This window comes from Triturus cristatus, chromosome 4_1 (genome assembly GCF_964204655.1).
Source record: "Triturus cristatus chromosome 4_1, aTriCri1.1, whole genome shotgun sequence".
NCBI classification, from domain to species: Eukaryota; Metazoa; Chordata; class Amphibia; order Caudata; family Salamandridae; genus Triturus; species Triturus cristatus.
The window spans coordinates 1,254,665,926-1,254,692,594 of NC_140585.1; positions in this window are offsets into that span (position 1 = coordinate 1,254,665,926).

Here is a 26,669-nt window from a genome sequence, read left to right on the forward strand (position 1 = left end):
AGCATATTTTTTTGTTTAGTCCAATCAGATTTTTGGATATAGTGCCAAACTGCGCTACATACACGAATAGCGTATAATGATAAAACAAACAGGCTGTAAACTGGAGGATTTCAAATATTGAGTGTATGACTGGAGGTCGTATCTGTCTCATGTTGTATACATAGCCATACATCGTATGCCTGGCATACTTTTCCAGAGCTCGTATACTTTTTTTCTTTACATTAATCTTGACTTGCAGTCTTAATATTTAAAAATTGCAACAACTTTTTTTGTATATGGTAGTTTACATCTGGTATTGGCATTTTCTTTCTACTCACTTACATAACGTGTGGTCTTGCCCGTTTTCTTCCTTGCTTCACTTATTTACAAAGGTTTGATTCACCGTAGCCATTTCCCATGCTGCTTCTTTTCTTAGCCATTTCTGCTCCTCTTGTTTTCTTTCCCCCGGTTAGCTGCATCCCTCTTAGTATTTTGTTGCTCTGTGCCCGCCCCCGCATTTAACGGCCGTCTTTGTCATTCTACTCCTCTCCACCCAGATCCCTTGCCACTTGCTTATTGACTCGTTCCATGCACAGAACGCTTTTTTGTGCCTTTTAATCATACTTTTGCGAGTTTGTTTCCATATTTAACAATTCCTTTTCATACCCATTGTCTGTCGCTTCCTCACTTTTTCATTACCATGTGGTTATCTTCATGCTTATTACTTTTATTTTAATTGTATTTTTTACGCGGTTTATTTCAAGTTTCCTCCTGTTCTATTTCACATTTTCCTCCCCCCCCCCGCCCTTCACTAAGTAGCAGTTTAACCTGTCCTATATTTTTGTAAATGCCTTGCTCTCTTCGTTGATGTCTTTCTGTCTGCCTTATTCCATGTCATTTTTACTTTATCCATGGTTTCTTATAAAATTCCACTCATTCTTTCGCACACAATTGGTGCAATTCGGTTCTTTCTGTAGTTTCTACTCTTATTTTATCAATACACTCGTTGGTGCCTCTTCTTTTTTTTGAGCTTTTAGTTTACTAGTTAGTTTAGCAGCAGTCTACTCTAACAACCCCCACCCCCCAGGTGACTGCAGCTCGATCTCGCATTTGAGAGTGATTAAGCTATTGACATTGTAAATAACAATGCCGTTTCTGTAAATGTTTTAAAAACAAAAACATAAACAAAAATAATATCATGAGCAATGCCAATAGCTCTAACGTTAACAATGCCGAGACCATTGCATTGTAAAAGCTTGTTATTGGTAGTATGCATGTAAGGATCAATGTAAAGACATCATATTATAAGCATCAATGCAATATGTCTTTGTAAGGCTACAACACATTGGCGCAGTCCCCAAAACGTGGAGCGCTTCCCGTAGGGGGTGTCATACAGGAGTAAGTTTTACAGTATAACCTTGCCCATATTGCTGGTACAACTTTCTGGGGACCCTTTATATCCCACCATTTGCAACTGCGTCCCGTAATCACATTACTGATGATTGTTTCTTAACACTAACGGCAATAATTCAAGGGGTCTCTTAGGACCTATCCTTACTCCAATGTTATTCAGCCTTTATTTAGAGCCTCCTGGAATCTTACTAAGAAAATCAGGAATCTTCTACTATTATCAATACACGGGTGACACCAAACTGTACTTCTAGATTTCCTCTCCAAATGGCATTGTGTGCCTTGCTTACATTCTAAACACAGCTCAAGAATGAATAACATCAAACCTTTTAAAACTGAACCCTTCCAAAATTGAATTATTCCTCATTTCCGCATTGAAATCATCACTTCCAGAGCAATCTAGGGCAGATACACTCAACATCCTTAAAAGCTGATCCACCGTTGTTGACCGTGCCAAATCTCTAGAAGTCATCCTTGATAAAAAGGCTCAACTTACAATCGTAAATCAATACCATGGCTAGAAATGTGCAATACCAATTACATCTTCTCTAGGGAATGTGCTGTTACATTCTAGGGCAAGATCAGAAAATTTGTGTTCAGTCACTGGTGCTTTCCAGAACTGACCACTGTAACTCTCTCGACTGGTTTCCCCGAGACTCATCATACTTCTCTTAAACCAATTCTACATTCAGCAGTATGTTTTTTTCGATGGGCCAAAGGCATGACCTCTGGCTGCCCACTGAAGCCAGGGCCATATACAAGTTGGCTTATATGACTCATTAGGCCCTACACACATCCACTCCACATTACGTGATTGACATTCTTAAGCTACTGGGGACACTAGATCATCGCGGAATGCCAAAGCATTCTTCCTAGATCTCCTTACCTTTAAAAATGAACGACTCATGGCTCAATCCTTCTCAGGAAGTGTGAGCAGAAAATGGATCTCCTTAACTCTAAACGTATGCACCACCACTTCGAAGTTTATCTCCAAATTGAAGCTGAAAGCCCTCCTTCTAAGACATTTTAGGTAACCTCTCCTCTCCAGTTCTGACCTCTCCGGTTTAGTGTCCGCAATGATCGGTGATTCGGGATTTACTTCACTACCTCCATTTCATTAGATTCTATCTTGAACGAGGCACTAGTCGACATCCTGTTAGTTTATTCCTGCTGCAACATATATTACACTTCAATGTTTGTGAATTTTTAACTACATTTTCGAATAACGTAATTTTGTACTTTATGCAATGAGCCATTTCAATTGCGAAGTGCACTTGCACCTTTGGGTGCTGCCCTCGCTATATAAAATTCATACATAAAATTAATAATTAAATAAAACTGCACAGCAAGTGCATCACCATGTTTTGATATCTCTGGAGCTTATGGATGGAGCTGCCAGGAACACTAAGGCAGCAAAAATTGGTGTAGATAAGTTTGGAGATGATTGTGACACCAACTACTGAAACTCTCACGGCAATAGAGATAAATATAGGGATTTTTTTTCATCTCAAAGTAACAAGAGCAGCCCACATAGAATCCTTCTATTGAAATTCAGCTCCTTTAACCCAAGGCTCTTCATGGAGTCTGAATGGGTTGGTGCCATGCCCATACTAGATGGCCAGGATACTGATGACCAAGCCGACTCTTTTCCAAAGACAAAAGCTTCCGTTTTGGAAGCACTGAGCTTCAGAAAATGTGATTTCATCCATTTTAATGGGTCAAAGAGACAGCCATTAAGATATTCCTGCAACGGATTGATTGGTTTGTTCATCCATAAAATTAGCTGGGGGTAATCTGCGTAGGACAGCACCTCTGCTCTATGAGCCTTGATCATATTAGTGAGTGGTCTCATATAGACGTTAAATAACATAGTGGAGATGTTTAGTACAGCTGTTGTACTCATCAGCATATTGTTGAGTTTCAGCATACATTTTGGTGTTATATAACTTTGCTCCTCTTGTTTGTTTTCAAGTTAAAGTCGTACCGGTGTCACGGTATCAGCTTAATTGTGAGAATATGCCGTGATTGTAAATTCTCGAAGTGAGCATTCGTGAAAACAACTGAATTTGTTTTGATAATTTAAAAAAGGGGAAATCCTACACTTTCTAAGTTTAAACATGAATGTCTCATAGTATTAAATCAAACACTGCTTGTTATTAAGTTTAATGGCTTTAAATAAATCTTCTATTATCCGCTAGTTAGTTTGCATATTCTCAATTGAGTTTTTGACAGGTACACATGTATAAACATGATAAGCTGACACTTTTTCTGCTCTGGCGTGTATGCCTGCGAGCTTTTTTCAAGCATTTGAATCATGAAAGATTCAGGTCATCAATTTAATTAACGAAGCACAATCAGTCTCTGCTGTGAAATAAGGTAAGCTACTGTCTCATTCTGCTTTGTCTGTAACTCAGGCCATCTAGCGCATGTAGCTGTCAGTGCTGTCTTAAGGATTTTGGGGGCCCCAGGCAAAACTATTTTGGGGCCCCTGTTAGGAACAATTGTATTACCTATTTTTTCTCATTCTAGCCCCATGATGGTAAACAAAATTGCATCATATGTTAAAGGTTGAGACACAGAAATAGATAAAAGTAAAATCAATAAAAAATTCACTTTCATCTGGGCCCCTTGGAAGGTGGAGCCCTGGGCTGTTGCCCACTTTGCCCATGCCTTAAAACGTCTCTGGTTGTTGTTGGTCTGTATGTCAATGTTTTTAATGGAGCAAGTGAAGTCTAAGGATAATGAGGAAGATTAGATCAACTTGAAAGCAAAAAATGGGTTAAAGACGCAAATTTTTCCAAATAGCGCAGCCTCAAAATTCATACTGGTTTGAGGTCTACGCAAACATGCTTTTGTTTTGTATGTTTTATATTATCTTTGATAAATACCTCCAGAAGGTTTGAATACCATAATAATAACCAAATGAAAGCACAGCAGGAAAGGTCTAATCCAAGGGCCCTCATTGCCAGTTTAGTAGAGGCCCACTAAAAACCATATCTCATACTTTCTAATAGTGCTTTTTTGTACCTTAGCGTTTGATAGATAAAATGATTTTTTATTCATTTTGTGCACCTCCCTGTAACCATGTACAATAACTTTAAGAAGATGTATACTCATTTTTGATTCTTTTAGAAATTAGCATAACAAATACTATGCATACATTTATTTAAAATTATGCAATTAATTATTACTGGTTAATCTTCGAAATTGTTGCTAAACAAATACAAGAACATTTCTAGACCCAATTGCAATTTTTGTTATTTTTATTGATAAAGAATTTTGTTGTGTGAAGTTTTGCATGTTTTTAAACCACTTATTAAACATTCAAAATAAAACAAAAAGGCCTAGTTGAAATCACAAACCATGTAATATACTTTAGAGACCTCAACTGTAGAACTTGCCTACTAGATCTGGAGCATCCATATTCCTGATTAAACCCCAGCAGGGCGTTCCACCAACTGTTTGGACTTTGGTCTGCCACCTTTTGGGAACCCAATGCCAAGATGCCACTGTGGAATAAAGGAGGACAGAGGGGTCCAGAATGGCTTACATAAGTAGCTCCTTGACACCAGAAGTCTGCTTCTCTTGAAGTACAGACCTAGCAGGTTCCAGAAAGATAATTTGGCACACACTTGGTGCAGTGGTGTAACAAAACTTCAAGGGGGCCCTGCAAAGAACAATAAGAGGTCCTCCTCCAGAGTCAGTCAGGAGATCGCAGGCCAGAGTACTGTCCAAAGGGGGCCCCCTGGAGCTCAGCCCCCCCCCGCACCTTGAAGCTGCGGGGGTCTATGTTACACCACTGACTTGGTGACACTTCACAATTTTGAGCTTCGTAGGAAGATGAGCTACTACGGATTTTGGGCACACTCAACACAGCTGAACCCTATTTGTAGAACGCCAAATTCTGAAAACCCATTGTGCAGAATTCTAGCTCTACTGAACTGGAATGGGACGATACTCCAGCCTTTGCCCATTTTTTGTGCATCTTTGTTAGCCATCAATGCACATTGTACTACTCTGAGTGCTTCCATTCCTATAAAAACTCTTCACCACAAGTGTCTTTGATTCGAGGGGTTTTGGAACCTTAAGCTCTTCTGGCAATCATCACATGCCAATGAGAATCTTGCTTCATCAAACATGAACTTGTATTCAGCGTTATCTATCTGAGGTGCCAAGCTCCCGCTCAATGCTCAAGCCTCCAAGTCAATCAATCAATATGAACTTTATTCGGCTTTTATAAAAAAAAAACAATAAATCGCAATATACTTATCAGTTAAAAAAAAATAGATAAAATCAGTAAAATTAGGTTAAGATCTCATAAAAAAGCTGTGGAAATTAGCATTTTTAGGGGCTCGCCGGTGCAGGGCTTCACCCTTATCTGTCCACAGGTCCTCAAACCAACAAAGAAGAGATTGGCACTGAAGCTGGAATTCAAAATAACAAGTTTATTAATTACTCATGAGTGGGACTACATCAATACAGCACCCTTAGGCACTGTAGGAGGTAGTCCATAGAATACAGAAGCGATGGGCCTTTTATACAGACTTTGTTGCAGAGTAAGCATGGAGACTCAAATAGAAGGCAGAAGCATACACGGGAATAGCTATCGGCTAACATGGTCAGACAAATATTACTTAGTCAGCAAAGTGGGAGGGAAGACTGAACGGTCAGGGGTGGGGAATTCCTATCTCCCGACGCCCGAGACATCTAGATTTCTTACAAGGGCAATAGGATTTAATTTCTAACTTGTCCAAAGGACAAGTTGACAGGCTTACGGTAATCTGATACACAGCTGTTTATCCCTTTTGGTCACAGCCAGTTAATAAGGAGCTCTGGGGAGTTTATTGGCAGTGAAAGGGTCAATTCGAAAGCTGCGGCCTGCACTTTAATTTCACCAGAGCAGAACAACAACATGATTGAGCTGAGCTCAAAGTTGCAACTCCATATAAAAAATCCACAGCACTGTCGAGTCATTTTGCTTTCTCCCCGAGACTTCCAGGCCCTCTTCTGGCCCTTTCCTTTTCTTCCAGCATAAGATGCAGCCCCAGAACACACACATCACTGGAATGTAAGAGGCTGGGCCTCTTGGCTCCTGCTCTGACTTTAACCTTGTGACCCCCTGCCTTTTATTGTGTGCTTCACCCTTAAGCCTCAAATCGGCCCCAAGATCCCTCCTCGCCTCCAGGGGCCTACAGTAAAGCCCATGCTTTCTCTTCTCTTGCAGCCCCTGCACAACCCTCCTTTGCACTTTGCTTTTTCTGTACACCTTATTTCACCCGGCACCTGTACTTGCTAACCGCGCTCCCCATGGCCTCTCATATCTTACCTCATCCAGGGCTTACATTAAAGCTCATTAGTTTACCCATGGGGAATTCATGCAATCCTCAGGCGCACCCTCATTTCTCTCCTTGCACTGGGCCTCTCGTCTCACTTTGTGCTTGCACCAGGGGCATCTGAACACGCCACTGTAGCAGCAACAGCAGGATGGATGGATGAGTGCAAGGATGGATGGATGGATGAGTGCAAGGATGGATGGATGGATGAGTGCAAGGATGGATGGATGAGTGTAAGGGTGAATGGATGGATGTGGTGAAAGTGGATAGATGTGTGTGGATGGATGAGTGAAAGGGTGAATGGATGGGGTGAAAGTGGACGGATGAGTGAAAGGATGGATGGATGGATGGCTGGGTGGATGGATGGCTGGGTGGATGGCTGGGTGGATGGCTGGGTGGATAGCTGGGTGGATAGCTGGGTGGTTAGCTGGGTGGATGGCTGGGTGGGTGGATGGCTGGGTGGGTGGATGGCTGGGTGGGTGGATGGATGGCTGGGTGGATGGATGGCTGGGTGGATGGCTGGGTGGATGGGTGGCTGGTTGGAAAGATGGCTGGTTGGAAGGATGGCTGGTTGGAAGGATGGCTGGCTGGTTGGAAGGATGGCTGGCTGGGTGGATGGCTGGCTGGGTGGATGGCTGGCTGGTTGGAAGGATGGATGGCTGGGTGGATGGATGGATGGCTGGTTGGAAGGATGGCTGGTTGGAAGCATGGCTGGTTGGAAGGATGGATGGATGGATGGCTGGGTGGAGGGAGGGAGGGATGGATGGCTGGGTGGAGGGAGGGATGGATGGCTGGCTGGAGGGATGGATGGATGGATGGATGGCTGGGTGGAGGGATGGATGGGTGGAGGGATGGATGGATGGATGGATGGATGGATGGCTGGGTGGAGGGATGGATGGCTGGGTGGAGGGAGGGAGGGATGGATGGCTGGGTGGAAGGAGGGAGGGAGGGATGGCTGGGTGGAGGGAGAGAGGGATGGATGGCTGGGTGGAGGGAGGGATGGATGGCTGGATGGATGGCTGGAGGGAGGGAGGGAGGGATGGAGGGAGGGAGGGATGGATATCTGAAGGGATGGATGGATATCTGAAGGGAGGGCTGGATGGATATCTGAAGGGATGGATGGATATCTGAAGGGATGGATGGATATCTGAAGGGATGGATGGATATCTGAAGGGATGGCTGGGTGGAGGGATGGATGGATGGCGAGGTGGAGGGCTGGGTGGAAGGATGTGAAGATTGATGGGTGGAAGGATGTGAAGATTGATGGGTGGAAGGATGTGAAGATTGATGGGTGGAAGGATGAAAGGATGGATGGATGGGTGAAACGATGGATGGGTGAAATGGTGGATGGATGGATTTGAGTGAAAGGGTGGATGGATTTTAGTGAAAAGGAGGATGGATGGGGTGAAAGACGGAAGAGCAAAAGGCTGGAGGGATGAGTGAAAGGGTGGATGGATTGGAGTGTAAAGGAGGATGGAGGAGTGAAAGATGGAAGAGCACAAGGATGGCTGGATCGAGGGATGAGTGAAAGTTGATGGATATGAGTGAAAAGGTGGATGGAGGGGTGAAAGTGGATGAATGGATGAGCGAAAGGATGGATTGATGAGCTTGAATGATAGATTTGGAGCTGGAAGGATAGGCTTGGCCAGGGGTGTTGTGCACCACTCGCTTTAGCAGCTACAGCAGGGTGGATCTCTTGATGAGCCTTTTCTGTCTGGAGTTCGGCAGACAAAGGCCCATAATTAACGTGTAAGGATGAGTGAGTGAAAGGATGGATGCGAGTGAAAGGGTGGATGAGTGACAGGGATGTTGGATGGACAATGGATGTGTTGATGAAGGAAAGGGTGAAAAGATAGATGGGTTGCAGGGTGGACGGATCAGTAAGCGAAAAGATGGATGAGTGAAAGGGTAAATTGATGGATGAGAGGAAGAATGGGCGAGCGAAAGGATGGACAGATGGCTATGTTTGGGGATGGATGGGTAGATTGGAATATGGATGGGCGGATGGATGGATGGATTGACAAGCAGAATGGTGAAAGGCTAATTAAAGAATGAATGGAAGCTAATGTAAAGGTGAAATGTTAGATATCGGTGGGTGAATGAAATGATGAATGTGTAGATCTGCAGAAAAGAGGCAAAATACGGAAATCACTAGTTTTCAAATCCTTCTATACTATGAGCCTGACATAACCAGAGAGGCTATTATCCGAGCTCTTCTATAATGATTGCTGCCATTATTTGACGGTGCACATCAAGGCACCAAAGGGACAAGTGGATTTTGTACAGGACATGTAGATTTATGAAGCTCCCTGTCCCATGGGCAAGTAGATATTTTACTAAATTCCACACCCCAGTAATTTAAAGACCTACAGGCACGCGTGGCCACCCTGGAGGGCCGGGCAGATGACCTTGAGGGGCGCTCCAGGAGAAGCAACCTCCGAATACTGAACTTACCTGAGGGGATTGAGGGGAGAGACCCGATCACATATATGGAACCCTGGCTTCAGACCTTCACACCTCGAGAGGAGCTCACTCCCTACTTCTCCATTGAACGGGCGCACAGGGTGCCGGCGCGCCGCCCCCTCAAGCCTCCCCTCCCCGCCCCATACTTGTAAAGCTACTTCACTTCCGGGACAGAGAAGCTGTCCTGCGGGCCGCCAGAGAGCATCATCCTATCATAGTGGAGGACAAGCGTGTCATGCTCTTCCCGGACTACTCCAGATCGGTGCAGCTTAAACGGGTGTCATTCCAGGAAGCAAAGCGACTACTTCGCAACCAGAATGTTCAATACTCGCTTTTATTTCCAGCCCGACTCAAGATAATCTACAAAGACACTACACAATTCTTCACCAATCCACAAGAGGCCATTCAATGGATGGAACTGCACCTGCGACATGGCCCGTCATCCGGGAATCCTGGAACGTTAAAGACCCATTCCCCGGAAACCTCCACGTCGCCGCACCCAGAAACCGAAGGGTCGCCCCACCACACAGTCACTTCGCAAATCGCTGGCCTCTCCAGACCTAGAGCAGATTATAAAAGACCGCCGGAGGGCGCTTCAAGCGTCAGCGGAATTGGCCATGACCATCTCCAAGTCGGACCATGAAGGCACCCCACATATCTTCACACCGGAAGACGATCCGAATGATTCCAGTGGCTCTGATGAGAACTCTGACACCTTGCCAACAGTCACGCCACAGACAGCGGACACCCTCATATGAAACTCCCGCAAGGCACTAACTTTGAGGATTGTAGAACCCACCCATACTTTGTGGCACTGTGCCCTGCTCTGCACCACGCGTTACTCTGCCACCATGTCTGTCCCACCGGCGCACCATTCACTATACACTAGGGGTCCCCCGCTAGAGAGTCTCGGAGGGATGCGTGGCCCCGCAAGGCAGCCCCCCACCGTTCATTTAGTTCTTTGGTACCAGGTAATACCAGTTTGGATGTGATGCCCATTGCCGCAGACCCCCTGTATTGGGTTTCAAACCCCGCAGATTTCCTGTTTACCCTCCCCCTGCACCATGACCTTCCAACACTCCCAACACGACGGGCGGGGGCCCTCACTCACAGTTCCACAGCAGCTATCAGACAGCAGGTATTCGCTACAGAGGGGAGGCTCCGTAACCTCCAAGTCCCCTTATCCAAAGAGCGTGACCCGCCAACTGCCATGACTACAACGTCAGATCTTACATTTCTCACTCTAAACGCCAGGGGCATACACACGGCTAGGAAACGCTATGCGATGTATGCATATATTAAGCGCCAGCACGCGCAAGTCATTTTATTGCAAGAAACGCACCTTACCCAAGGGGAACTGAGCAGACTCCAGAAGAAATGGCGGGGCACCTTTTGTACCACGACCTATTCTGCATACACACTGGGAGCTTTGATCTGGATCCGGCCGGGAGTCCCCTTTCTCGAAACGGACCGGAAGGTAGATCCTGAGGGGAGATACGCACTACTAGAGGGGCTACTGGACGGCCAGCCCATACTAATAGGCAGCATATACGCACCCAACACAGACCAGGCACCGTTCTGGGAGGCCCTGACTCGGAACCTGGCGCAATTCACGCCTTCCCCATGGATCCTAGGTGGGGACTACACTGCTCCCTAGACCTCACACTAGACAGATCTCACCCCCCCGCCAAAGACTCCCAGGCCCACGTACACACAGCCCGACTCCGAGCTTGGGCCACACAATGGTCATTAACGGATGATTGGCGTCATGCACATCCGACAACTAAGCTCTGCTCCTTCCACTCTATCCCTCATGACCTGCGAGTCCGCTTGGACCGCTTCATGTGCACACGGGCGACTCTCCCCTTGCTTCAACACTCTGACTACTTAGGCAGGGTAATATCAGACCACGACGCCCATGTTTTAACCCTCCGGTGGTACCCACCCATACCCCTGATCCCCACGTGGCGACTCCCCAGAGACTGCCTTACGAACCCAGTGTTCCAACACGAACAAACAAACACTATCCAACATTATTTTTTAGAAAACACGGGTACCACACAATCCAGAATACTCGAATGGGACGCCTTCAAAGTGATCTTAAGGGGTGCATGTATTCGGCAAATCACAGGGGTGCGGCAAACACTGGAAAGAGCGGTGCAGACCGCAGAGCAGCAAGTAGCGTGTCTGTCTAAAGCAGCAAGTAGCGTGTCTGTCTAAAGCAGCGGGCCAGCGAGAGGTCCCCCCTGTGCAAATAGCAGAAGCCAAAACTAAATATGTGGAAGCATGCTCAGACCTGCAGAGATATAACTTTCGCGCATACGCTACTAGAGCCCATCACGAAGGGAACCGTCCCGGCACCTTACTGGCCTGGCTCGCTAAACAAGACACACAGACACAACCGATCACTAGCATCAGAAACGCCACCGGCGAGATTCTATCCACTCAAACAGACATATTATCAGCCTTCCACGACTATTACGCCACGCTATACAGGAAACCGACCCAGGATAGAGGGGGGAACATATTTGCATCATGTTAGATACCAATGCCATACCATGGATAACAGATGAAGAAAGGGAGTCCCTAGACGAACCGCTTACGGCGGCACCGATCAAACACGCCATTCACCACCTAGCCAAAAACAAGGCCCCCAGTCATGACGGCTTCCCCATTGAAATGTACGCCACTTTCTCCCGACAACTAGCCCCACAGCTCGATGCAGTCTTTCAAGAGGCGCTGGAGAGGGGGTTGCTTCCCCAGTCCATGAGGGAGTCCATATTGGTAACGTTCCTTAAACCAGACCGAGACCCCATGCTGCGGACCTCGTACCGCCCCATCACTATCCTGACCGCGGATTGCAAAATTCTAGGGAGGATTCTTGCGGACAGAATCACGGAAGTCCTCCTTCGTCTAATACACCCCGACCACAATGGTTTCGTGCCCGGGAGGAGTACCTCCCAAAACCTACGACGGCTGTTCCAGATCCAGGATGAGGTGCAGGGCAGGTTCCCACGCGCGGCGTGCCTTGTACTGGATCTCGAGAAAGCCTTCGATACGCTTGCATGACAGTATTTATTTGAGGTTTTACAGCGGGTAGGGCTGGGCCCCCAATTTATAGCGCACACTTGACTACTGTACACTGGGCTCACTACGCGGGTAAGAATAGGCAGACACATCTCATCCCCCATCTCGGTCATGCGTGGAACGCGCCAGGGCTGCCCCCCTATCCCCTGTCATATTCGCTATAGCCATGGAACCACTGGAGATACGGCTTTGGGATGCAGGCGAACTTTGGGGTATACCGTTGGAGGGCCGCACGCATAGCGTGTCCCTGTACGCGGATGACCTCCTCATCTATGTCAGGGACATAACGGCAGACCTCACCACTCTTTGTACCGCTCTCACTTATTTCAAAAAAGCGGCAGGGTTGAAGGTGAATTGGGCCAAACCCTCTATTTACCCCCTTCATCCGGACGCACCTCACTGGGAGGTTGAAATAGGAGACGCTATGCTAACCTGGACAGGGGACGCCCCAAGATACCTAGGCATTAGACTTTATCACACACCATGAGACCTTCTGGAGGGCAACCACTGCCGGACCCTCAGAGGGTTAAAAAGCCAAGTGAACTTCTGGCGAACACTACCCCTGGCCCCCATAGGAAGGGTAGCCCTCTCCAAAATGATCACGGTACCCCGGCTCCTCTACTACTTTGCCAACGTTCCGGTTATTCCCACGCGCTCCTTCTTTCAGGAACTAGACTCGTTGCTAACCTCGTTGATATGGGGGACAGGTCGGCAAAGAGTAGCCTTATCAAAGCTGCAGCTGCCACGAGACAGAGGAGGGCTGGGAACCCCGTCCTTCGAGGCCTATTTCCTCGCAGCCCAGCTGCAATGGCCGTCGCGCTGGACAGCGGGCCGAAACTTATGGGAAGCGGAAACCCGGGCAGGACCCGTATCGGTTCCAGAACTGACGCGGAGCTCCTCCCGGGGACCAAACCCAACCGGACACATTCCATATTAGTCAAAGTGGCCAGATCCTGCGTCCTCGGCATCCACCGCCTGTCTGGGATGAAGCCCCTGTTCTCCCCATTTTTGCCGCTAGCAGGCATCCCCAAGGGACATGGGCACTACACAGCGGGGGAACTGCAAGTGTGGACGGATAACGCGCTCACCGAGATAGAAACCCTATTCACTGATGGGCAGCTAACATCGTTCGCGGAATTGACGGAAGAGAGTGGGCTGCCGGCAGGCCAATTCCTACTTCACAGACAGCTGGTGGCGGACTGCAGAAAGACGTGGAACTCGCAGACGGAGACCCGCGACGCACCCGGTATTACACACACTACTACACATGGGGACAGGGAAACACCTTGTTACGTGGATATATAAATCCATCATGGAACTTATACGCACACCACTGACACGACTCCGATTCCACTGGGAAGAGGAGTTGGATCGAGCGCTCCATGACAAGGAATGGCTCACCGCCCAAGAACACCACAAAAAAGTGACCCGCAACCAAAGGTTCAAAAACATTCAATTCAACATATCAACATACTACACCGTGCTTACCTCACGCCAGCGCGGCTTAAGCGTTTTTTCCCAGCGACACAATTTGACTGCCCCCGCTGCCACATACCTGACACCCCATTTTTCCACATGTTCTGGACTTGTCCCACACTACAATCCTTTTGGGCAATAGTACATTCCACACTACAGTCGGTCACGGGCCTGATGGGACTCGACACATGGGAGGCAAGAGCCCTGGGCATTTTTAAGCGACACAAACAACGAAGAGTAGAAACCAAATTTGCAGTGCTCGCCCTTCTCCTTGCAAAACGAAGCATAGCTATGCACTGGCGCTCACCAAGCGGACCCCCAATCAACGCATGGTGGGAAGCGGTCAAGAAATGGGGTGCGGCCGAAGAAGACATCATCAGGCAGGAGGAAGCACGCGGCGTGCGACTAAACCCCATATCGATGGAGTGGTCCATGCTACTCCATGACATTGTGCACACACAGGCTACCCCGGGGAGATTCCCCGAGCCACCTAAACAGAGCCAGAACCTAGCGCACCCCTACCCTCACAGGCCCCCCTTGAAGTGAGCCACCCCTCTGACCACCCTCAATAGACTGTCCGTCTGGCGCTGACATGAAGCTGCCGCCTATTGATAGTGGACCTAAGAGGAGCTATGCCCCCCTTTCTCCCCCGCCCCCAACCCCCTGAGTTATATATCCCCAGTTTGGTTACACCCACGGATCGCCCCTTTACATTGTCACACATAGACAACATAAGTCTAACACCTGCTATCGGAGAATGATAGGTTCTTTCCTTTCACCTTATGGACACCCCCATACAGGCTTACACCTCAACCTGCTATCCTCCCGCAAGGCGGCACGCCCGCCATCCACCAATAGACATGCAGGTACTCATTATGAATCTCTCAATGATGAATGTAACGCCATGATTAACATCACTGCTTGCTGTATAACCTGTATGATAACTGTAAAATCCAATAAAAAGGTTTACCAAAAAAAATCTATTATGACATTCCACCATGATTGTTTGGGCTAGAACTGGTGTCTCTTTTATCTGACCTATTTGAGCTTGTGTGACTTGGTTATTTTCTGGTGATAGTTGTCAGGGCTCCCAGGCTCTTCTATTCCTTTTCTTCCCCTGCATGAACATATTGGGGATACGTTTAGTACGAGACTCCCCAGGGGTACAATTCTTGGGGAATACCCGATCCTGAGTTTTATGTACCTGTATTAGTGCAGAAACGCCATCGTCATTCACAATCGCTTGAGAAGTTGATGGAGCCTGCTCAACTATTTCCTGGTACTCCGATAGTATTAACTCAATTCTATCCATAGTGTCATGACAAACTGCCCCAAGTGACTTATTTTTTTCAGAATTTTCCAAGCCCTGAGCCTTATCGAGATTCTTCCTTATCCCCATCTTCTTTAGACTTCAGCTATATTTGTTATAAAATGATTAAGACGAACAAGTATAGTTCCCCACTAACAGAAAATTATTGAGAAGCTTAGTACAGAAAAATAGTCTTTGCACACCACCCATACAGCCCCATGATCTCCCTCTCACGCCTTTGTCTTAGCCAAGATGGGAAAACAAATCTTGTGCCGCCAAACACCCCAAAGCATATAATCGTAATAAATACCCCAAATACGGTACCAGTCACTAACAAATGTCAGTATACTCGATTCGATTTTCCAAGGGATATGGCCCCGCCCCGGCTTTTCCTGGCGCTGACGGGTGCAGACGGGCCCGCCCTTGGCCCGGGCGAGCCCGCACGTGTCCCGCGCTGCGGCAGGCCCAGCGAAATTTTATCAGCGCCTCCTGGCACTCTAACGATGATGGCAGGCGCGCGACGGCACTAAGGACCCTGGGGGAGGTAGTCCTGCTCCCTTCGCGGTACTCCGCGATGTTCCTAGTTCGGTCCGGTCCGGTCCTTGGCCCCCAGCAATAGCTCAGCAACCGCGTTTGAGGGCAGTTGGGGCGTTTTGGCAGTGTGGCAGCTTTTAGCAGTGGAAGGGTGTCCCGCGCTGCGGGAAGCCCAGCGAGATTTTATCAGCGCCTCCTGGCGCTCTAACGATGATGGCAGGTGCGCGACGGCGCTAAGGACCCTGGGGGCGGTAGTCCTGCTTCCTCCGTGGTACTCCGTGATGTTCCTGGTCCGTTCCAGTCCTTGGCCCCCAGCAATAGCTCAGCAACCAGGTTTGAGTCCAGTTGGGGCGTTTTGGCAGTGTGGCAGCTTTTAGCAGGATAGGGTAATCACCCTCCAGAGAAAATACCCTCAACGATCCTGTCCAGTGTCTCAGGCAGTGCACCAGTATTCTTCACTCTAATCTAACAGGCACCAGAGGCACAGCACGTGTACCATGAACTAAAGTCCTTCCCTAACTCCTGTATTGCCCTGCTGGCGCACTGTCCTTTCGTCGGGGTCGCAGATTGTACCTAGTGTGCCCAGGCACCTCTCTATCAGCAACAAAGGTGCAGACTTGCATTCACTTGGGGACTAGGACTCAGAGGCCTGATGCACAGAAACTGGAGTATCTGAAGCAACCCTTGTTTTAGAGGGGGTCCCCTCAAGCAAAGCCTCCTTGCCGGTCTGTGCCTCTCTCAGCTGGGCATCAGAAAAAAAGGAAAAAAGCAAGGAATCAGCTCTCCGTCCTGATTTGTGACCCCGTCTTTGACCCAAGAATTATCCGACAGTGGTAGGGGTACATGTTTCTTCCGGCCTTCCACCTTCACCGCTGTTATAGTGGTCAGCAACACCTAGACTGGTCACCTCAGCTCCAAATTAGACTTGCGCTGAATCCCCAGGCTGGATCTGGTGTCCGGGCCCCTCTGGCAATGGTTGTATGGCAGCAGATATCTGTTAGTGAACTGAACAGAAATCTATAGACAAAACATACAAATAATCAATCAAAAGAGGATATTCAATTTGAGAAACACCCCTAACATTATTCTTCTGAACAACCTAAAAAAAAAGGAATTTCAAAACAACTATTCTTTTAACAAACTTGTACTTACAAGTCATAGAATCACAATATAGCTTCTACTTTGTGTACCTTCACTATTGTGCAAAACTACAGACACCTCTAAAATTATTTTCCTTGCATAAGAACAACCATGTTTTGCTCTTATGACTAAGCTCTCATATTATAGGTGTAACAGAGATCTATTCTACATGAATAATTGATAAATTAAACATAACCTAATAGGTACATGAATTTTCCAGTAGAACTTGTTTGTGGCAGACAAGAAAACAAGCAAAGAATATTTTCTTCTTAAAAATGTGTGCTAAGGGCATATGGGCATCTTTCCTAGCATTGTGAACCATTTGCATTATACTTTTCACGAACTGGGCCATGTAAATTCATATTCAGGGGAGAAACCTATTCACCAGCTCTAGCAAGGGCTATCAGCTTAATTACATAGACTAACTAATGAGGGACTTGTGATGCCTCTGCGACTTATGTAGTGCTGTAATAACAAACAATAATGGTGTTGCCACCTGAGAATTTAGAACAAAAACCACCAATATATAGTTCCTCTTAAAGGTCAAATAAGGGAACATGAGTCTATTCTACCCATCCTTTCATCCTTATCCAATTCCATCAGTTTACAGACAGGAAGGGGCAGTAACACGGCGTATTTATTTATTCATTTTGTTAATTCTAACAATTTGTTCAAACAGTGTTACTTAAGCCAATTAGACGTGCACTGTCTCTATTTACAGCATCCTGTGAAATGAATGACTAAAGCGAGCCCAACCGATTGTCTCATGGCCGTTCCTAGACAGCTTAGACAGGCTCGAAAGAGAGTGAGAGCTCTGCGCTTCCCTGTGGCGAGCCGTAGAGGTGGCTGCCTGTACGCGGCCCGGAGGGGACAAGGAGATGCCATTGCTGGAGGCGGCAGTGGGCGCGCTGTGCGAGGCGTTCAAGGAGCGCTGGAAGATCGCTTGGCCGGCGCAATCTGTTCTACTGCGACAATTACCAAGGTGTGGGGGTCGGGCCGTGGTGCCGGCCTTGAGACATCTGTGGTGCGAGGCTCGCGCAAGGCTGCCCCCCTTCCCCTCCATAGCTGCGCAGTGATGGTGGTGGGGCTATCGGCAGCCTGAGTCGGACCGCAGGGTGACAACCTTGGGACTTTCGGCGGCCGCGGGGGGGGGGGGGGGGGGGGGGGGGGGTGTCGCTTGCGCGGAGCTCTAGGGGACGTGACCTGAGGCCGTCAGCCTGTGGGCCTGGGCTTGCTGTTGGGCGCCTGGAGGGCCGCTGACACCCGCAATCTCCCCCGGCATTGTCCTGCACCCGCTTCGGCGGACAATTTGGGTCGCGCGGGGGCTCGGTGCCCTGTGGTGGCGGGGGCAAGTACCTTAGAAGCTCCGTGGGGACTTTAGGGGCCCGCCTGATCTTGGCCCTCGGGTCTGGGCTTGCGTGACTGTCTTTCTTGCGGAGGTTACAGAGCAGCCTGCGAATCGGCCAGTGCCCTCCATGAGTGGTGTCCTGGGCGTCTCCCCAGGGGCACTTCCCGGCAGCTCCCCACGGTCCGCTGAGGCAATGCTGCGCTCATGGCCACGATTACGCAGTCTCGAGATGTCCTGGATGCTAAGATCAGAGCGGTAGGTTCAGATGTCATGCTCCTCCATCAGGACTTGCGGAACGCGGTGGCCCACATCACAGAGACTGAAACGCGGATATCGGGGGTGGAGGACGAAGTTACCACTCTACAGAAACGCGTGGCCACCCTCGAGATGACTCAGCGGGGCCTGGTGATGCGTGTGTAGGACACAGAAGGCCGGGCCAGGCGCAACAACCTCCGCTTTGATGGCTTTCCCAAAGGGTGTGAGGGGGGGGACATGGAGCAGTTTTTTGCTCGATGGCTGGAGGATTGGCTTCCCTCGGAATCCCTGTCCCGCTGCTTTGTGATAGAGCATGCTCACCGGGCTCTTATGCAAAAAACACCGCCTGGGGCCCGTCCGCGGCCCGTCATTGCAAAGTTATTGAACTTTCATGACCGTGACATCATCGTTAAACAGGCTAGGGCCAAGGAACCTCTGCTTTTTGAAAATGCACGTATATTGATCTTTCCTGACTATACAAAGCTAGTTCAACAGCGGAGGCAGTCATTCTTGGCGGCTAAAGCACGTCTCAGAGATCTTAAGCTTCCGTATGCTTTGTTATATCCGGCCCGGCTGCGGGTGGTATATTGGTCCCGGACCCATTTCTTCGAAACGCCGAAAGAGGTGTTTCAAAGGATGGATGAGACCGTACAGCTGCTGGGCTGTACATTGGGGATCCATTGGCTGAGATGCGCCGGGACTCCCAGTTGCGGTCTGCGGGTGACACTCACCTTGACAGATGCTTCAGTGTTATTGGAGTATAGGGTGGGGGGTTTGTTGGGATGTTTCGGTTACTGTTTTTGTTATCAAGTCGCACTCCTTTGCTCCAATATTGGGCCACTAGGCTTGGGCCGCACACTCTTCTCTGCACCCCACCATTTTGCCAGGGTCCTCCATGGCCGGATCACCTGACGGGGCCAGGGATTCCTCTGAGGCTCTCAAGGTGGTGAGCTGGAATGTCAGGGGTGCCCTGGATAAAATCAAGCGGGGGCTATCCTCCAATATGCTAAGAGGGCCCATGCAGATATACTCATGGTACAGGAAACGCATCTTATGGGCTCGAAGGCCCTCTGTTTTCAGCGGTATGGCTATACACAAGTGTTTCATTCTGGATTTGTGCGGGGATCACGGGGGGTGGCGATTTTAATTCACCGCAGAGTCCCATATGCACATGCTAAGACGTGGGGCGGCAACCAGGGGCGGTACTTATTCCTGCTGGTTATGATCAGAGAAGAACAAGTGTTTTTCTGATATGTGTATGCCCTCCCTCCTCTTTCCTGGACACTCCTGGAGCGGCTAATGGCATTGTGGGCGGATATGCCAGATGGTCTGTCTGTAATAGGGGGAGATTGGAATGATGTCTTAGAAGTAGCCTTGGATCTCTGGCAGCCAGGGGAGGGCGCTGTGACTGGTCCCGTCAGGAAACTTTCCTCCTTAATATCAGCACTCGACTGGGTAGTCCCCTGGCGCCGGTTGCACGGACAGGCCCAGGGCTACACGTTTCTCTCTGCCGTTCATAATTCCTTCTCCCGTCTGGATTATCTGTTCGTTTCCTGGGCGGCTGCGGCTCTGGTAGTGGAGGCAGATATTCTCCCGCGGGGTCTTTTCGACCACTCACCGGTGTCTCTTACTCTGCGAATGGGCTGGGTGCGGCGGCCCTTCCGTTGGCGTCTCTCGACGTGGAATCTCCAGAAGGCGGACTACCAGGAGTGCCTAGAGGGTGCGCTAGGTCAATATTTGACACTTAATGTGGGGTCAGTTTCGGAGGCAGAATCTATATGGGAAGCAATGAAGCCCACCCTGTGGGGAGTAGATATCTCCTATTGCGCGGCAGCTCGTAGGACTCGGAGGGAGGCCCTGCTTCAAGCTGAGACAAATATTGGTGAACTTGAGCATCGTAGTCGAGGGGAGGAGGGACACCTTATACGGCGGCAGCTGCTCCTGGCGCAACAGAACTATGCAGCCCTCCTCCTGGATGAGGCCCGCCTTGCCTGGTTGGCAACGCACAGCCGAGACTATCAGTGGGGCGATAAATCCAGTAAGATGCTTCATAGGCTTGTAAGGGGTTGTTTCATTCTCAGCCCCTCCCTGGGATAGTGGGCCCAGATGGAGGGCCTCTCACAGACTCCCTAGATATCGCCAAAAGCTTCTCTGCGTATTTCACAGAGCTGTACGCCCCCAAAGAATGCCTCCATGAGGATATGATAGGCCGGTTCCTAGATGACCTCCCGCCTTGTGCACTGTCTGACAAGGTGAGCGCGGAGCTGGATCTCCCGGTCACGGTGGAGGAATTGGGAGCAGCCCTGGGAGAACTGAACTTGGGCAAGGCGCCGGGGCCTAATGGGTTCCCCTTTGAGTTAAAAAATTATTTTTGCAGCTAGGACCTCACTGCCTCGGGGTTGTAGAAAAGTCTCGTGAGCGGGGGTGTCTCCCGCGGGATTGGAGGCATGCCGAGGTGGTGGTGTTTCATAAACCGGGCAGAACCCCGGACCGCCATGCTTGATATCGCTCCATCTCACTGTTAAGCGTGGAGGACAAAATATTGGCCAAGGCATTGGCTAACCGATTGCGGGCCCATATCACCACTCTTATTCACCCTGATCTATCGGGTTCATGCCCCAAAGGGAGACTCGGCACAATATACGCCATGCCCAGGTGGCTATTGCAGCCGCACGAGGGCGTTGCGACCAGGCGGCGCTGCTGTTAGCAGATAAGGACTGGGCCTATGATTCCCTTCGCTGGGTGTACCTCTTTGCTCTTCTGCGAAGACTAAATCTCGGCACGCGCTTTATGTCTTATCTTTCCCTGCTCTATACAGATCTTACTGCGTCGGTACGGGTAGCTGGCTCTACTTCCTCCACTTTCTCTCTTGGGCTTGGCACCCGGCAGGGCTGCCCACTGTCCCCAGATTGAATTGCCTTGGCAGTCAAGCCGTTGGCTGCCTGGGTACGTATGGATGCACAGGTGACAAGCTTTGAATGGGCACACAGATTATCAGATCGTATAGCATTATATGCCGACGATGTGTTATTTTTCCTTACGAATATAGACCGGACAGGCCCGCGGCTGCTTCGCATAATGCAGATCTTTGGGGAATCATCTGGGCTCTATCTCAACCCCAGCAAATCTATGTTATGGCTATTGGGGAATACGTCGGGCGTGGGTGAGTGGGCTGCATCGGTTTGGGTGGTTACGGATGGGATGAGGTACCTTAGTGTGTTCCTTTCGGACTCCTTCACGGCGGCCTGGGAGCGGAATCTAGCTACGGTGTGGGAGCGCGTGCGGGAAGATTTGATGGTGTGGTTGCATATTCCGCTGTCTATTTATGGCCGATCGCCCGTTTTTAAGATGGTTGTACTTCCTCGCCTACTGTACCAGTTAGAGAACCATCCCTACCTGATTCCCCCTAGATGGTTTAGATTCAGCCTTGGGGCAATTCTTATGGGCAGGTGGTGCGGTGCGAGTCGCCCTGCGAACGTGCTTCCTCTCTAGGTATTGTGGCAGTTTGGTTACTTCTGATATCCTATCCTACTATATGGCCTCACATCTACTCATCTTAAATGAGTGGTGGTACGGGGATCGTGACGACCCGAACCTACGCGGTTGAGCGACGCCTCATGGGGGATCTCGCTCCACACGATTTTGTATTCTGCACCGGTGCGAAGGGCCCTGCTGTCGGCGACTCAGGTGGTCTTTCAGATCTGGCGACAATCATTGCGGCGGACGGGGTGGTGGAACACGCAGACCAGGGAGACCCCCTTGTGGAACAATGGTCGCTTGCCACAACTAGCGGCTCTGACAGGGTTTCAGGGCTGGGACAGGATCGGTATCTCAACCCTCGGGGATGTTATGAGGGGATTGATCCTAAAGTCTTTCCAAGACCTACAAGCAGAATTCCACATGCCTGAATCCCAATTCTATAAATACCTCCAGTTTCGTCATGCCCTCTTCCCCAGTTAGGCAGAATTGTAGTCATTGGCGGAATTCAGCCCGGTGGAAACCAAGGTATTCATGGGGGATCTTCAAGACCACAAGATTTCTAAGTTTTATCAATCCCTAGTAACACACAGCTCCCCCACACTGCAAAAACTTAGAGAGGCCTGGGAGGGATATTTTGGCTTGCTTGATGAGGAGGACTGGATGGAGGCTCTGGCCCCCCCGCGGGTGCGGCCATAGTGGTACGCCTACGTCTTATCCAATTCAAATATCTCCATCGGGTATACTTCAGCACGGTCCGGTTGTGGAGGGAGGGGTTGGTGGCTTCCCCGGTATGCCTGAGGTGTGAACGTGTGGAAGGGACCCTGATGCACACTGTTTGGCATTGTCCTTCTCTGGCACGATTTTGCAGAGGGGTGATGTCTTGCCTCTCAGAGGTGCTGGGCTGGGATCTGCCCCGGTCGCCGAAACTAGTATTGCTTCATGTTATGGAAGGGATCGAAGGCAACATTTATAAATGTCACCTAATGTTGCTGGGGTTCACATTGGCAAAGAGGGGCATGGCTAAGGCATGGAAGGCGCCTACACCACCATTGGTGTCGATATGGAAGAGGAGTCTGGACTTTAGTATGGGTTTAGAGCTCCCTATTTTCACAGCTAGAGGGTGCCCGCAGAAACATATTAAAATATGGAAGCGGTGGGCTGACTGCCGGGGGTTGCTGCTGGAGCCGGTCGCTGCGGGGGGACCCTTTAATCCAGACTGATGGTACCCCGTTAATGCCATAGCTGATTGACTGTACACATGGGGGGCGGGATGCGGGAGGTGTGCGGTGCAGCCATGTTCTAGCTGGGTCTAGAAGGGTGTTAGTGCGACTACAGGGGGGAGGAGGGAAGTTGGGGAGGGGGTTTCTAATAAGTTTTCTTTTTTCACATGTATTGCCTTTTCTGTATCCTTATTTTCCTTTTTGAAAAGTCAAAGTCATGATGCTTTGTATTGATTGTGCAGAGGTCGCTGGGGTACAGTGCCCTGCTCTACACTTGTCATTTGATGAATAAAACCTGTAAAAAAACAGTGTTACTTAATTTTGCTTACCCTTCATTTGCCCAGGAGCTAGTCTCCTACCCCCCTTCGACAGTAAGTAACCTAAGCAGGTGACCTCCTGTCAACAATACTTACCCCTTTTGGCAGCTGGGCATGGACAGACTTGTAGGAGGTTAATAACTAGGGGAAGCCACACCAAGGAGGCCATGTCCAATACTATTGGACTGTACCACCTTGTAAATTTTGCTGTACAAGCACATTGAGCTAACTAGAAAACATTAATCCAATGACCAACTACCAATTCCTTTAGCTTATTGTGCTGTTTAACATGATGGCGCATTAATGCAAACTTCATTTCATTGCCTCCTCATCTGGCCCTAGCACAGCAACCTTAAATTAAAACCATTATTCTATATGCATGGCAGAGCTACTCTCTGTGTCAGAAGCTGACGCTACTGCCCCTCCTTCTCTCTTATGGCTTCATAGAACCTGCCTGGTCTTTTGCCAAAACTAATAAGCAGAGCCTCCCCCCTCTCTCTACACTCTAGCCCCCTCCTTCAGAATGTCTACCAAGGTCAAAGTGCCAGAGCAAGCCTGCCAGAAATAAACCCTCCTTCGTGGGCATTTTGCTTTCAACAGTGCTAGTTTGCTAGCAACAGAATTTGGCCTCTGACCCTTAAACCTGTTGTCCCTTGTCTGAGCAGAGTTAATCCATGTGGCCATCACAATTCAAACTAACTCTTCGAGAAACATGATTGAGGGGCATCCCTGCTCTGTGTCTGTGTGCTGATATTTAAAAGGTAGGATGTAACTTTTGCTCTTTATTTTTTATTCTTGTGCACTGTGCTTTCTAGCACCTAAAGAACTGGCTCAACATTTTAGGTTTCAGAATGCCATAATGCGGCCAGAACTATTGTGCATTAAAGAGTGCGATGTAATTCACATGTCTCTAGAGCTACTCTTTTTGTATAACTTTTAATTTAATTTGAGACTGCAGCCATTAGGCCATACTAGAAATCATATTTTAAGTTTGTCACTAAGATACAGTAATATTGTCATTGTTAGAGAAACTAATTTCATCTTTTTAATTTTGATGCATAACATATTTAACCATTTAAACATTGAAATCTTAATGCACACTTTGCACAGGGTAATTTTTTACATTGCTAAACATTATTGAATTTTCACAATAGTGTTATTAGACATTATAAAGATCATAATAATGCAACAACTATTTCAGTGCAATGAATTTTTTACATGTAGTCATTTTTGAATAATGATCGCTAACCCTTTTGTTGTTTCTACATATGAAAAGCAAGCTTCATTCCTTTCCTTTTGTCTTTAAATGCATTTATTTATAACACATACAAAACTTCTTTTGAAAATAAGCACAGAAGCTTTACTGAAACATAGAAAGTTTGTTTCACTATTTAGAAAGTAGTAATTATAGACCATCAGATCTACAGATGTGCTTCTTAGGAAAGCAACAGGAAAGAAAGTCCTTACTTTTATCCTTTCTCTTTTATCCAAAATAATGAAGCTGTATTTCTAACTTTCAAAATTAGTAGTCTTTAATGCACGTGCCTTTATGCCATTTTGCACTAACTTAAAACCTAATTGCCACAGTGTTTATTTGTAGCTCGTGCCTGGGTAAAGCATCTCTTACTTATATAGCTGTGTTTTATGACCGGCAGGTGTAAGCTTCTACATTTTTTTCAGGAGAGAAGGCATTGTGTTCTAAGACTGATAAATCCTGTCTGACAATTAATGATTATGATTCTATCTGTTTCCAATATGACAGCAATATGCTGTATTCTAATGTCCTCACAGAAACCCAAAAAAGTTGATAAACCACTCATTACCTCCCTCTGCTCTGACAGACAGCTTCCTTTGGACAGACAGCTTGAGCAGCTGTTAAAAGCTTTCTTTCTAGTGCTGGGAATGAGGCTCCGTTCATTCTATTAAAAACCAGGCATTCCAAGACAGTTAAAATCTATTGTTTGCAGTGTGGTAAAAAGAGGACGCATTTATTTTAGCAGCAACTAATTACTCATGTAATGTGAATGCCTTTTAATATGATGTATCTAAGGATAGTGCTGGAACATTTTGCACAGCTGATAGTAGTACTAACAAAATGTTGGGCATCTATTTTTTATTTTGTTAAGTCCTAGTTGTGTAAAACACACAAATTCGTTTTTCTGTGTGAGACCTACTTTTTCCTATTGAGTGCCTTTTTCTAGGTAAAGTTAGTTTTAACAGTATATAGCTCTAGCTATACCCAAAGGTCTCAGCGCGTTTTATTTGTTGTGAGATAACATTTACAAGTGGTACATAAAACATAAACAATCCTTAATACATCAATTATGTACAGAAACAAACACAAAATATCTACTATGAAACACAGGACAATGTATGCAAAGTCCATTCTCTTTTTATATGGAATGCTAGGCAATTCTACTTTGAATTTTAATTCAATTTTTTTTACCATTGTGGCAATATAATAATTGAATGTTACACAGCTATACTTTGTTACTGCTTTACTTTCCAAAGTAGCGTGCAGCTACTTAACATATTTGATATCATTCATTCTTTGAAATTTAAAGTGTAATTCTTCCAATGTCATCTGCAGAACACAATGATGACAACAAACCAAATTGAGCTCATTCCAGACATTTTCAAGAAGGGGCCACACACTCATAACACACAACAAAGCTTGCTGAGGCAAGCCATCCTTACACAAAGAGCACATTCGCTACTCACTCAAACAAGTACTTCACAAGCATTACCACCGCTGTCAGTCCACAAACCTCATAGACACTCAAACACACAATCAAACCACAAATGAACACCAGGACAAAAACAAGAGGCAGCCCACAGACTACTCAAACCAAACCAATTGTAAGTCATATTTACAAACAAAAGAGCTCTTAAAAGCAGTCCAGAGACTGCACCAAGACAAGCAAACAGCCCAAAGACTGTTCCATGTTCAAGAAGACACAGGCTCTAGCCCCAAACCTTTTCCAAAATACGCCAAATTACCAGTTGGTCTGGCAGAGTGTTCGCAAACACTCTGTGTCTTTACTAAATCATACTTATTCCAGAAGGCATGCCTATTACAGGGGTCCGCAGACCCACCCAAAACAAAATAGGGTAAAACCCCCAAGCCTTTGCAAGAAGAGATCGAATTACCAATTGGCCTGGCGGAACACTCAAGAGCGCTCCGTGTCACCACTTATGAATTTTACTAAATGCAGGCATGTTCTTCCAAGTATACCCATTCAAACAAATATCATAAGGAGAAAAATCCCCACATTACCTGCCTTTATTTATTGCAATAGATAAACAAACAAACAAAAC